The sequence below is a fragment of the Acinonyx jubatus genome, chromosome X (assembly GCF_027475565.1).
Source record: "Acinonyx jubatus isolate Ajub_Pintada_27869175 chromosome X, VMU_Ajub_asm_v1.0, whole genome shotgun sequence".
Classification (NCBI taxonomy): Eukaryota; Metazoa; Chordata; class Mammalia; order Carnivora; family Felidae; genus Acinonyx; species Acinonyx jubatus.
Window position 1 is genome coordinate 79,640,999 of NC_069389.1, and position 12,904 is coordinate 79,653,902.

The 12,904-nt window shown below is 37.4% G+C and overlaps 1 protein-coding gene across 1 annotated transcript in view; it reads left to right on the forward strand.

Annotated features, from left to right (window-relative positions):
- Positions 1-12,904, forward strand: part of GPRASP1 (G protein-coupled receptor associated sorting protein 1) — a 42,013-nt gene that overhangs the window by 4,593 nt on the left and 24,516 nt on the right. Inside the window, 1 exon segment of the mRNA XM_053201475.1 lies at positions 11,500-11,540. The gene's annotated coding sequence lies outside the window, so the exon portion shown is untranslated.

Below are 12,904 nucleotides of genomic sequence, written 5' to 3' on the forward strand. Positions count from 1 at the left end.
TTCACCATTTAACATAGGACATCTCATTAGGATATCTTGAAGCTTTTAAGCTCCCAAGAGGATTCCTGGTTCTCATCCCCATTCAGAAAAGCCATGGAAGTATGTTTCTGAAAGGACCCAGCCCCACTGTGCCCTCAACCTCCAGGTATGCCCATCCAGGGGTACCAGGTTTACTGTTTCATCTGAGAGTCCCTTCCCCTGTAGTCCTGGGCCTCAGAGGAGGGTCTTCCTGGAGACCAACTACTGAAACTGCTTCATGGATAGTCTCATTTGCCCTGCCTTGGTGATGGTTTACTCTCATCCTTATTTTTGTTTGCTGGCCAATGGTTTGAACTTGGTAATTTGCACCTGTCCTTGGTGGCAGCAATGTGTTTGTTCTGATCCCTTTTGGTCAGAGCTCAGAATGTTGAGCTCAGTGAGATAGCTACAAGATTCCAAAGTCCTTTAGGGATGTGTAGTTAGGAAGGAATTAATTCCCTAATTCCATTATCCTATCTTATTTGTACAGTTTATAGAGCTGAAGCCATGTTCTCTATACTGCTTCAGCTCCTCCTGAGTATACTTAATGAAAACTAGGTTCTGGCTGGCATAGAATGCCAGAGTATAGATTTGGATCAGGGGTCACCTCTGCTTCCTTTTGCTGTTCTTGTTCTGTTTCCTTTACTGCCCAGAATTGGGAAATACAGATATTAGGTTCAGTGTACAAATACTAGTCTTTCTTTTGAACTTCCTCTCTCTCCTAATTTATGTATTTTGGGGAAGGCCTAAACTGAAAGAATCTCAACAGAGTGTCTGTCATGTACTCCTGGTTTTAGAAGCTATCCCTAGTTTAATTTCTATTAAGGTCAGTTCTGAACTTATCTGTTATACATCTAGGAATTAAAATGAAGGGCAACTGGCCACATATGTTCATTAAGGGTGAAAAAAAGTAGGGATTTTGCAATGTGCAGCTGTAACTTAGATGATTTTTGAAGTTCTTTATAATTTGTTTTTTAATCCTTTGTAATTCTAGCTGTGTGTACTAATTTGAGAATTGGGGTCTTCACAATACAATTGGAGCAGACCCTTTGGAAATATTCCGGGTCTTAAATGGCCTATGGAGCACAAGATCAATTGATAGCTATAGAATTTCCAATCAGCTAAAGAGAAAAATGAGTGTGAGGTATGCAGGTATTTGTGTCAAGGCAACAAGCTGATGGGCTCTCCTTAGGTGGGAGTTATGGGAGACAGTCATTTCCCAAAGTTTTCCTGGGATGTACTTGAAGTCAAAACCCTGTTGCTCATCTCATCTTTTCTAGAAAAATAATTCAGGCAACACCATGTAGTATCAGGGCTGATCTGGATGTTACTTTTCTTAAAATGTTGCCTCTGTAGGTAAAAATCAGAATGGATTTCTCATCTTTCCTGCCATGAAGTAAAGTAATTAATCTTCCTACAGCACACCATACCGTCAAATTTAAAAGAGGAATTTTCAATGGGAATTCATCTATACAATATCACCAAATTCCCTAGCAAGGCTTTCAAAGCTCTGTATCCTTTGGCATTTTCCATTTTTCCCATTATATCCCACCATGTGACCTACATTCAAGCCTCACTGGGCTATTGTTTCCTGACTATTTTATGCAGTTTCCTGCTTTTATGTCTCAAATGCCAGGTCATTTTGAAGTCTTCATGACACATTTATCCCCCCTCTCCATGTTGGAATTAATAGCTCCTTCTGCATTTCCAAAATTTTTTATTTACTACTGTATTTTAGCATTTGTGTCTTTATACTATACCCTGGAATCTTAGTAAGTTGGAGCTTGTGTTTAGAGACAGCTTAGAGGGGGGAAGCTTGGACTTTGAGAATGTCTCAACTCCAAAGTGTGAACTTTTTGTTGTGTATACTAATAATAATGATTAATATTTATACATTTATTAAGTGCTACTATGCGCCAGATACCATACTATGTGCTTTATTTGTATTAACTCATTTAGTTCCTAAAACATGTGAGAAAGTGGAGATACTGATGGGTTAAATAATTTGGCCAACTTCATTGAGTTGGTTAGTAGCAGAGCTGATATTCAAACCTTTGCAGTCTGAATCTGGAGCCAGCATGTATACCTACTTTGTAACTCTGTAACCCCACACAGCCCTTAGTAAAGTACATGGCCCATCCTAAACTTAAATTTGACTGTGGTCAGACACACCTGTCCCTTATCTATTCTGCTTTTTCCATTTGTGTAGGCCTCCTCCTGCCTTACCTTCATTCCTTGCCCAACTAAGCTTTCATGGTCCATCACTTTCAACATGTTTCACATTTTTTCTTGTGGTAAAATATATATGTAACATGAAAGTTGCCATTTAGTGCACATGAAAGTGCACAATTTAGTGACATTAATTGCATTCACAGTGTGCCATCAATACTATTTCCAAACTTTTTCATCTCCCAAAAGAGAAACTGAGTAACCATTAAGCAATAACTCTCAATTCCCCACTCCTTTCAGCCCCTGGTAATTCCCAATCTACATTCTGTCTCCATAAATACGCCTATTCTAAATATTTCTTATAAATGGGTACATTTTTCATACAATATGTGTTCTTTTGTGTCTGGTTTATTTCACTTAACATGTTTTCAAAGTTTATCCATGTTGTAGCATGTATCAGAACTTTATCCCTTTTTAATAGCCAGGTATTGTTCCACTGTGTGTGTGTGCACCACATTTTGCTTACCCATTCACTTGATGGGCATTTAAGTTGTTTCCACCTATTGGCTATTATAAATAATACTTCATTGAACATTGGCGAACAAGTATCTATTAGACTCTCTGCTTTGAAATTTTTTAAATATATACCTAGAACTAGAATTGCTGAGCCATATGGTAATTCTATGTTTAGCTTTTTGACAAACTGCCAAACTGTTTTCCATAGCAGCTACATCATTTTACATTTCCAACAGTAACATACAGGGGTTCCAGTTTGTCCACATCCTTAGCAACACTTGTTATTTTCCATTTTTTAATAGTTATCCTAGTAGGTGTGAAGTGGTATTTCATGGTGGTTTTCACTTGCATTTCCCTAATGACTAATGGTGTTGGGCATTTTTTCATGTACCTATTGGTTGTTTGCATATCTTCTTTGGAGTAATGTCTACCCAAGTTTTATTGTTGTTATATTGTAGTAGTTCTTTATATTCAAGGTACAAGTCCCTTATTGGCTATATGACTTGCAAATATTTTCTTTTATTCTGTAAGATTTTTTAATGTTAATGATGTCCCTTGATGCATAAAAGTTTTTAATTTTTATGATATCCATTTTATCTATTTTTTGTGCTTTTGATGTCATATCTAAGAATCCATTGCCAAATCCAAAAGCTAGGAAGATTTATTCTTGTTTTCTTCTAAGAGTTTTATAGTTTTAACTTATGTTTAAGTCATTGATCCGTTTTGAGTTGATTTTTGCATATGGAGTTAGGAAAGGGTCCAACTTCATTTTCTACATGTGGGAATCCACTTGTTTTAGCATCATTTGTTGAATAGACCAGTCTTTCTCCATTGAAGGTACTTGGCACTCTTCTCAAAATTAATTTGCTGTAGACATTATTGGTTTATTTCTGGACTCTTAATTCTGTTCCATTCATCTCTAGGTCTATCTTTATGCATGTACTACAAGATTTTGATTACTGTAGCTTTGTAGTAAGTTAAGAAATCAAAAAGTGTAAGTGTAAGTGCTCCAACTTTTCTTTTTCAAAAAAAATTTTAATCTGAATCCCTTTCCATTCCATATGAATTTTAGGATCAGCTTTTCCATTTACATCAAATAAGCCATTGGAATTTTGACAGAGATTGTATTGAATCTGTAGATTCCTTTGGGGGTATTGTCATGTCAACAATATTAAGTCTTCTGGGGTGTCTGTGTGTCTCAGTTGCTTATGTGTACCACTCTTGCTTTTAGCTCAGGTCATGATCTTGTGGTTTCATGATTTCAAGCCCTGTGTCAGGCTCTGTGCTGGCAGCACAGTGCCTGCTTGGGATTCTATCTCTCCCCCTCTCTCTGCCCCTCCCCCACTCGTGCTGTCTCTGTCTTTCAAAATAAATAAACTTAAAAAAATATTACCTTCCAATATATAATAACGGGATACCTTTTTATTCATGTAAATCTTTAATTCCTTTTAGCAATATTTTGTAGTTTGTGTACAAGGATTTCATCTCCTTGGTTACAATTATTCCTAGAGGATTTATTCTTTTATTTTTTTTAAATGTTTATTTATTATTTTTGAGAGAGAGAGTGCAACTGGGGGAGGGGCAGAGAGAGAGGGAGACACAGAATCTGAAGCAGGTTCCAGGCTCCATGCTGTCAGCACAAAGCCCGACGCAGGGCTAGAACTCACAAATTGTGAGATCATGACCTGAACTGAAGTCAGACGCTTAACCGTCTGAGCCACCCAGGCGCCCCCAGTTTATTCTTTTAGATACTATCATAAGTGAAATTGCTTTCTTAATTCCATTTGCAGATTATTCATTGCTGGTATATATATAGACTCATAACTGATTTTTGTGTGTTGATCTTTTGTGATTTTTGTGTGTTGTAACATGTAGCTTTGCTGAATTTGTTTATTAACTTTAGTAGCTTTTTTGTGCATTCTTTGGGAATTTCTGTATAAAGGATTATGTCATCTACAAATAACAATACTTTTCTTTCTTATTTGGATACATTTTATTTCTTTTTTCTGTCTAACTATTCTGGCTAGAACTTCTAGAACAATGTTAAATAACATTGGTGACAATGGACTTGCTTGTCTTTTTCCTGAACTTAGGGGGAAAGTTTTTAGTCTTTCATTGTTGAGCATAATGTTAACTGTGGGTTTTTCATAAATGCTCTTTATCACGTTAAGGAAGTTCCCTTCTCTGCTTTATTTTCTGAATGTTTTTTACCATGAAAGAGTATCAGATTTACACAAAGGTCTTTTTTTTTGCATCAAATGAGGTTATCATGTGGCTTTTATTGTTGTTGTTCTATTAAGGTAATGTATTACACTATTCTAGTACAGTGATGTATTACATTCATTGACTTTCAAATGTTTACCACTCTTGTATTCTTTTCTTTATGTTTTATTTATTTATTTTGAGAGAGAGAGTAAGCATACATGAGGGTGTGTGCACAAGTGGAAGAGGGGCTGAGAGAGGGAAAGAGAGAGAATCCCAAGCAGTCTCTGCACTGTCCTCACAGAGCCCGACGTAGGGTCAAACCCACGAATCATGAGATCATGACCTGAGCTGAAATCAAGAGTTGGTCACTTAACTGACTGAGCCACCTGGGTGCCCCACCATACTTGTATTCTTGGAGTAAATCCCACTTGGTCATGGTATATAATCCTTTTGACATGCTAGTGGATTCCGTGTGCTAGTATTTTGTTGAGAATTTTTGCATCTATATCTCAAATCTATATTCATAAGTCTCTAATGTTCTTTCCTTGTAACATCTTTATTTGGCTTTGGTATCAGGGTAATGGTGGCTTCATAAAATTAGTTAGGAAATGTTTACTTTTGGAAAGTAGAATATTGGTGTTAATTCCATTTTAAATATTTGGTTCCAGTGAAATCATCTGGTCCTAGACTTCTTTTTTGGGAGGTTTCTAAGTACTGATTCTATCTCTTTAATATTTATGGATCTGTTGAAATTTTCTATTTCTTTTTAAGTCAGTTCAGGTAATTTTTGTGCTTTTAGGAATTTGTCAATTTTACCTACATTATATAATTTGTTTTGTACAATTATTTATAGTGTTCTCATATTTTTCTTTAAATTTCTGTGTGGTTGGTAGTAGTGTCTCCACTTTCATTTCTGATTTTAGTTATTTGTGTCTTGTCTCTTATTTTCTTTGTCAATCTAGTTAAAGGTTTGTCATTCTTGTTGATCTTTTCAAAGAACCAACATTTGTTTTTATTGATTGTCTCTACTATTTTTCTATTCTCTATTTCGTTTATCTCCACTCTAATCTTTATTATTTCCTTCCTTCTGCTAGGTTTGAGTTTTGTCTTCTTTTCCTAGTTTCTCAAGATGTATAGCTAGGTAATTGATTTAAGAGTTTTCTTTTTTTAATACAGACATTTATAGTTATAAATTCCTGTGAACACTGTCTTGCTGCATCCCTTAAGATTTCCTATAATACTTTTTTCATTTTCATTCATCTCTAAGTATTTTATGATTTCCCTTGTGACTTCTTCTTTGACCAAATTGGCTGTTTAAGAGTCTGTGGTTTAATTTCCACATTGGTTAATTTTCCAATTTTCCACTGGAATTGGTTCTCAGCTTCATCTGTTGTGGTCGTGAAGATACTTCATATGATTTCAATCATCGTATGTTTATTAAGACATGTTTTGTGTCCTAACATGTCTGGAGAATGCTCCCTGTGCATTTGAGAAAAATGTGTATCCTGCTGTTGATTGGTGGATTATTCTACATAGGTCTAGTTGATTTATTTATTTATTTTTATTTTAAAAAAAATTAATGTTTATTTTTGAGAGTGAGAGAGACAGAATGTGAGCAGGGGAGTAGCAGAGAGAAAGGGAGACACAGAATGTGAAGCAGGCTCTAGGCTCTGAGTTGTCAGCACAGAGCCTGACGTGGGACTCAAACTCATGAACTATGAGATCATGACCTGAGCCAAAGTCACCCAACCGACTGAGCCACCCGGGTGCCCCAGGTATAGTTGATTTATGACACTGCTGAAATCCCCTGTTTTCTTTTTGACGTTCTGACCAAATGTTCTATCCATTGAGGGTGATGTTTGAACTCTCCAACTATTACTATAGAACTGTCTATTTCTCCTCTCAATTCTGTTAATGTTCGCTTCTTAGAGATTTTGCCTTCCTGATATCTCTGCTCATTTTTTTAAATGTTTATTTATTTTTGAGAGAGAGAGAGAGAGAGAGAGAGTGTGTGTGTGTGTGTGTGTGTGTGTGTGTGTGTTTGAATGGAGGAAGGACAAAGAGAGAGGAAGACAGAGGACCTGAAGTGGGCTCTGCACTGATAGCAGCAAACCCAATGTGGGGCTCAAACTCACAAGCCATGAGATCATGACCTGAACTGAAGTTGGATGCTCAACTGAATGAACCATCCACACATCTGCTCTATTTTTAATCCCATTCTATCTATAGGTTCCTCTGTATCTGCATGGGAAAATTTATCTTTTCTTCAACTCTTAACTCCACATACGTTTCCACTTACCACCCTATCTTTGTCTATCCTTTCACAACAGTTTTTTCTACATTTTTACATGATTTTTCTACTTTCTTATCTTCTACTCAGTCCTCACACAATTGCAATCTAGTTTCTTTCTCTAGTCTGTATTGAAACTGCAGTCAAAATCACCAAATCCCTCGTCTTCCCAAAAGAAAACAGACAATTTAATTTTAAAAATATTTTATTTAAACATACTGTTAGAGATTAATACTATTTTCCCACTTTTTATGTATCTTCCAAGTGGTGGAAACTTCATTAGAATGACAACTCTGACATTTCTCTGCCCTCGCCCTTACTCATTCTTTTCTTTGCATCTTCCCTTTCTCTTGAAATTTTACCTTCTCACAGAGGCCTGTGCTGTGTCCTACTTTGGTTTTACATAATAAAGGGTTTATGTCTAGATTGAAATAGGACTGCAGTTTCTAACTGGGTGGGATATTGTAGCAAATTCTAGGATTTATTTTTAGGAACACTATTGTCATATTTGTCTGTATCAGATTTGTCAGTAGCAAAGATTCTTTTATTCCCCAGTTTTACAGAGATATTATTGACATATCACATGTAAATTTAAGTTGTACAACATCATGATTTGATACACATATATATTGTAAGATGATTATCACAGTAAGGTTAGTTAACACCACCATTCCCTTACGTGATAACCAGTTTTTTTTTTCCTGTGGTGGTAACATTTAAGATTTACTGTCTTAATAACTTTCATGTATACAATACAGTATTGTTAAATATAGTCACAATGCTGTACATTAGATTACCAAGATTACCAGGACTTATTCATCTTATAGCTGGAAGTTTGTACCCTTTGACCAACATCTCCTCATCTCATCCACTCCCAGCCCCTGGCAACCACCATATTACTTTTTTTTTTATTAGTTGTTTTCTTATATTCCACATATAAGTGAGAACATAGAGTATTTGTCTTTGTCTGGCTCATTTCACATGATATAAAGCCTTCAAGGCCCATTGTTATTGTACCCCGAGGCAGGATTTCCATTTTTATGGATGAATTATATTCTGTTGTATATACACCACATTTTAATTATCCATTCATCTGTCAATAGACACTTAGGTTGTCTCCATGTCTTAGCTATTGTTAATAATGCTCCAATGAATATGGAGGTAATGATATCTCTTTTGGCATAGTGATTTCATTTCCTTCAGATATATATCTGGAAGTGGGATTACTAGGTCATATGGTAGCTATATTTTTAATTTTTTGAGGAACTTCCATACTGTTTTCCATAGTGACTGAATGTTTACCCTACCACTGTATGCACAGTGGTTTACTGTTACAAGTCTCCCTCTTAGACAGGCTTTTGTTGCATCCCACAAGTTTTGGTATATTGTGTGTCCACTTTCATTTGTTTGAAGATATTTTTAAATTTCCCTTTAGGTTTTACCTTTGATCCATTGGTTGTTCAAGAGTATGTTGCTTAATTTCCATTTATTTGTGAATTTTCAGGGTTTCCTCTTGTTGTCTTCAGCTTAAAGAACTCCTTTTGTCATTTCTTGTAAGGCAGGTCTAGTGGTGATGAATTGCCTCAGCTTTTGTTTTTTTGGAAAATTATTTATCTCTCATTTATGAAAGACAACTTTGCTGGGTAATGTATTCTTGGTTGGCAGTTTTTTTTTCTTTCAGCACTTTGAATATATCACCCCACTCTCTCTTGGTTTGTAAGATTTCCACTGAGAAATCCACTGGTAGCATTATGGAGGTTCCCTTGTAAGTTACAATCTTATCTTTGCTGCTTTTAAGATTCTGTCTTTGTCAGGGCAGCTGGATGGCTCAATTGGTTGAGTGTCTGACTCTTGATTTTGCCTCAGGTCATGATCCCAGAGTCATAGGATTGAGCCCCATGTTATGCTCCATGCTGAGCATGGAGCCTGTTTGGGATTTTCTCTCTCCTTCTGCCCCTCTCCCCTGCTCTATTTCTAAAAGAAAAAAAAAGTTTTTCTTTTTGTCTTTGACAATGACAAAGTGCTCTTGAATTTGAGACAATTTTATTATAACATATCTTAGAAAAGCTTGTTTTAGGTTGAAAATTGGGTTACCTATGACCTTCATGAAATTGTATGTCCAAATCTCTTCCCAAATTTGGCACCTTCTTAGCCATTGTTTCTTTATTTTTTAAATTTATTTACAAATATTTATTTATTTATTTATTTATTTACTTTTGAGAGAGAGAGAGACAGAGACAGAGCACAAGCAGGGGAGGGGCAGAGAGAGAGGGAGATACAGAATCCGAAGCAGGCTCCAGGCTCTGAGCTGTCAGCACAACACAGAGTGAGGCTAGAACTCACATACCAGGAGGTAATGACCTGAGCCAAAGTCAGATGCTTAACCAAGTGAGCCACCCAGGCACCCCAAAGCCATTGTTTCTTTCAATTAGATTTCTTCTCCTTTCTCCCTCTCTTTTCATGGGATTCCAATTATGCAGATATATTTTTTTTCTTTTAATGCTATCCCCTAATTCAGGTAGTATTTCTTCACTCTATTTCATTATACTTTTGTTTTGCTCTTTTTACTGAAAGATTTCAAATGACCTTCAAATGTCTTCTTGTTCACTAATTCTCCTTGGTTGAGTTTGCTGTTGAAGCCCTGTTTTGAATTCTTCAGTTCATTCAATGTTTTCTTCAACTCTAGGATTTCTATTTGGTTTTTAATGGTTTCTGTATCTTTATTTAACTTCTCATTTTTGTTTTTGCATTTTTCTCTAATTTCATTTACTTGTCTGTGTTTTCATATAACTCACTGAATTTAAGAGGATTATTCTGAATTCTTTGTCAGACAGTTCATAGATCTGTTTCTGTAGGATCATTGAAATTTTATTAGTTTCCTTTGAGGAAGTCATGTTTCCTTGACTATTCATGATCCTTGTGGCCTTGATTTAGTGCCTACACATTTGAGGAATTAGAATCTCTTCTAGTCTTTATAGACTGCTTCTACAGACAAAGCCTGTCACCAATCAACCCATCCAGAGATTCTGGATAGGCCATCTAGTGGTGTCCATGGTGGGCTTTCTGCTGGACTCTATGTGGGCAGGTCTGGTGCCTTGGTCAGGAAGTGGGCAGGCATCATGTTTGTGTACGTGGGGATTGGCCTGTTACCTGGATCCAAGGAGGCAGGCCTGGAGCCTAGGTTCACTGGGGCCTAATAGGCACCAGGGACCACTGGAGTGGGCCTGATGTCTCAGTACACAAGGACCAGTCCTATACTGGGAAAAGCTGTGAGCCTGGTTTCATAGGAGCCAGCCTGAAGGCTGGCGCCATTGTGGCTTATCTGGTGCTGGGGCAGGCTAGGCCCCTGGCACCTGGGTATGTGGGAGCTGTCCTTGAGGCTGCACCACAGAGGCTGGCCTGGCGCTAGGGCAGGCTGAGAGCCTGGGTCCATAAGAGCTTGCCTAGAGTTAAGTCTGCAGGGGCTGGTCTGGAACTGGGGTGGGTCAAAGACTGGGTCTGGAGTATCCAGCCTGGTGTTGGGCCCAGCTGAGAGCCTGAATTCATAGTACCTAATTGGTTTCCTTAGGTGACAGGAACTACCTGGGGCTGTGGGAGCTGGCAAGCACAAGGATGTGCTGGGTGCCTGGGCCACAAAGTCATTCCAGGCCTCAGGAGTCAGCCAGCATTGTGGTAAGCCAAGAACCTGGGTTTGCAGTAGCCTTCCATGAGTATGGGCCCACAGATGCCACGCTAGACCATTGGGGCTGATTATTGCCAGGGTGAGCCAGAAGTCTGAGTTCATGAGAACCCTCTGGGATCTAGGTTCCACAGAAGCCACCCGAAGCCACAGGAGTTGGCAAACACCAGGATGAGTCAGAGGCTTGGGCTTAGGGAAGCCCCCAGGAGCCTGATGCTCTAGGATCTGTCTGGGGCCATGGGAGCCACTTGGGCATGCTGGAGCCAATAGGTAGTGGGATGAGCCAGGAGCCTGTGTTTGCAGTAGCTAATGGGGAGCCTGGTATCATGGGAGATGCCTAAAGCTGTGGAGCTGGTAGGCACTGAAGTGAACTAAGGTACTGGATTTGAGGGAGCCTGTAGAGAGACACCTAGGGCCTTAAGAGTTGACCTTGTGCTGGGACAGTCTGACTTGGGAGTCTGTGGTGAAGTTGGAAACTCACTTCATTCTCCATTTCCTGTGGGAACACATTCTCTCTCTATCCTCGGATACTGCTTCTTGGGGGAGAGGTGATGGAATTAATGTGAATCTATCTTTCCTACCTTTCTCAACACATCTTTTCTTATTTCTGTGCTTCACCCAGGTGCTGTCATCTCTCAAGTGGAATCCTTGGCTCCTTTGAAGGTATTTTTGTGCATGGATAGTTATTCAAGTTGGTATTTCTGAGGTGGTTGAGCACTAGGAAGCCCTATGCATCTGTTTTGCTGACATCACTCCCTGCTTTATTAATTTTTACTCACGTTATCTAGAGCATGGGTAGGGGGAAAGGATAGGTATTTATTTCATTCCACAAACCCTTACATGTGCATTATCTTAATACATTCTGGTTTCAAAAAATGAACATCATAAAGACTTCTTTGAATGCAACTTCAATCCTTTTCCCCTTCCTAAAGGCAACACAAATTGTCAATTTCTAGAACTTTTCAATGCATTGCCTGCAAACAAAGATATGCAAGTATCCTGAGGATTTTTAAAGTATTAAATTTTATCATAGTTTATGTATTATTCTGAAACATTTTTTTCAGTAATATGTCTTAGAGATTTTTCCATGTAAGCATATATCTATCTCTTTCCTCTTAGTGCTGTATCATATTTCATGGTATTGCAGTATCATTTTTGCTTCTCTGGGTGATTCTGAGTAGTCTTCTGGGTCATAGGTACTTTTCATTTTAATAGACATTTGAAATCTCCTTAGAAAGGGATTATATCATTTGAGAGTCCTTGGTTCCCCACATATCCACCAACAATTCTGACTGTTTACATATTTAAACATATCTGCCAATCTGATAGATGAAAAATGGTATCACTTTGTTTTAATTTAAATTTTGCTAATATTGAAGAAAATATAAAAACTCCATTAACTCACAGAAAAGATTCAGATGAGGAAAATGAATTTTCTCTTTAACAAAATGCAACTTAATTTTTTAAGAAGCTAAATGCTTCTTAGCAGCTTTTGGGGGGCTGTGGAAAAGTCTGAAAAAAACATTTTTTTTTCACAAACTTAAGATTCTTAAGACATGCAAAGAAAAATAAGCATTCTTATAGTGCTAATAAATGTGAGAGTTTACTATTATGAGTTCTAAGATCTTTTAGTATTTTAATTGTTTCAATTATGTGGAGATTATGTTCAGATAATTATATAAGTCATTAATATAAGTCATCAAAAAGTAGTGTAATAAGTGATGATTTAGCAGTAAGATTACTAAACTTTTCTAAAGAGAAAGGACACAAGGGGAAATTATCAACTTATTTATATGTGAGGCAGAATAGAAGGAGAGGTGAAACTTAAAAGCTGACAGTAGTCAAAGATCAAAAAGTGGAGCCAGCTTTTTTGTTACACAGACTATAAAATATCTGTTTGTTTACCAGTCATAACTAGAAGCATATACACATAGGTTTCCATTGTGATTGAAGCAAAATGTCAATTTTGGTTGATCACATTTCTCTGAAATATATACTTTTGTTCTGGCATCTTTGTCCCGAAAACT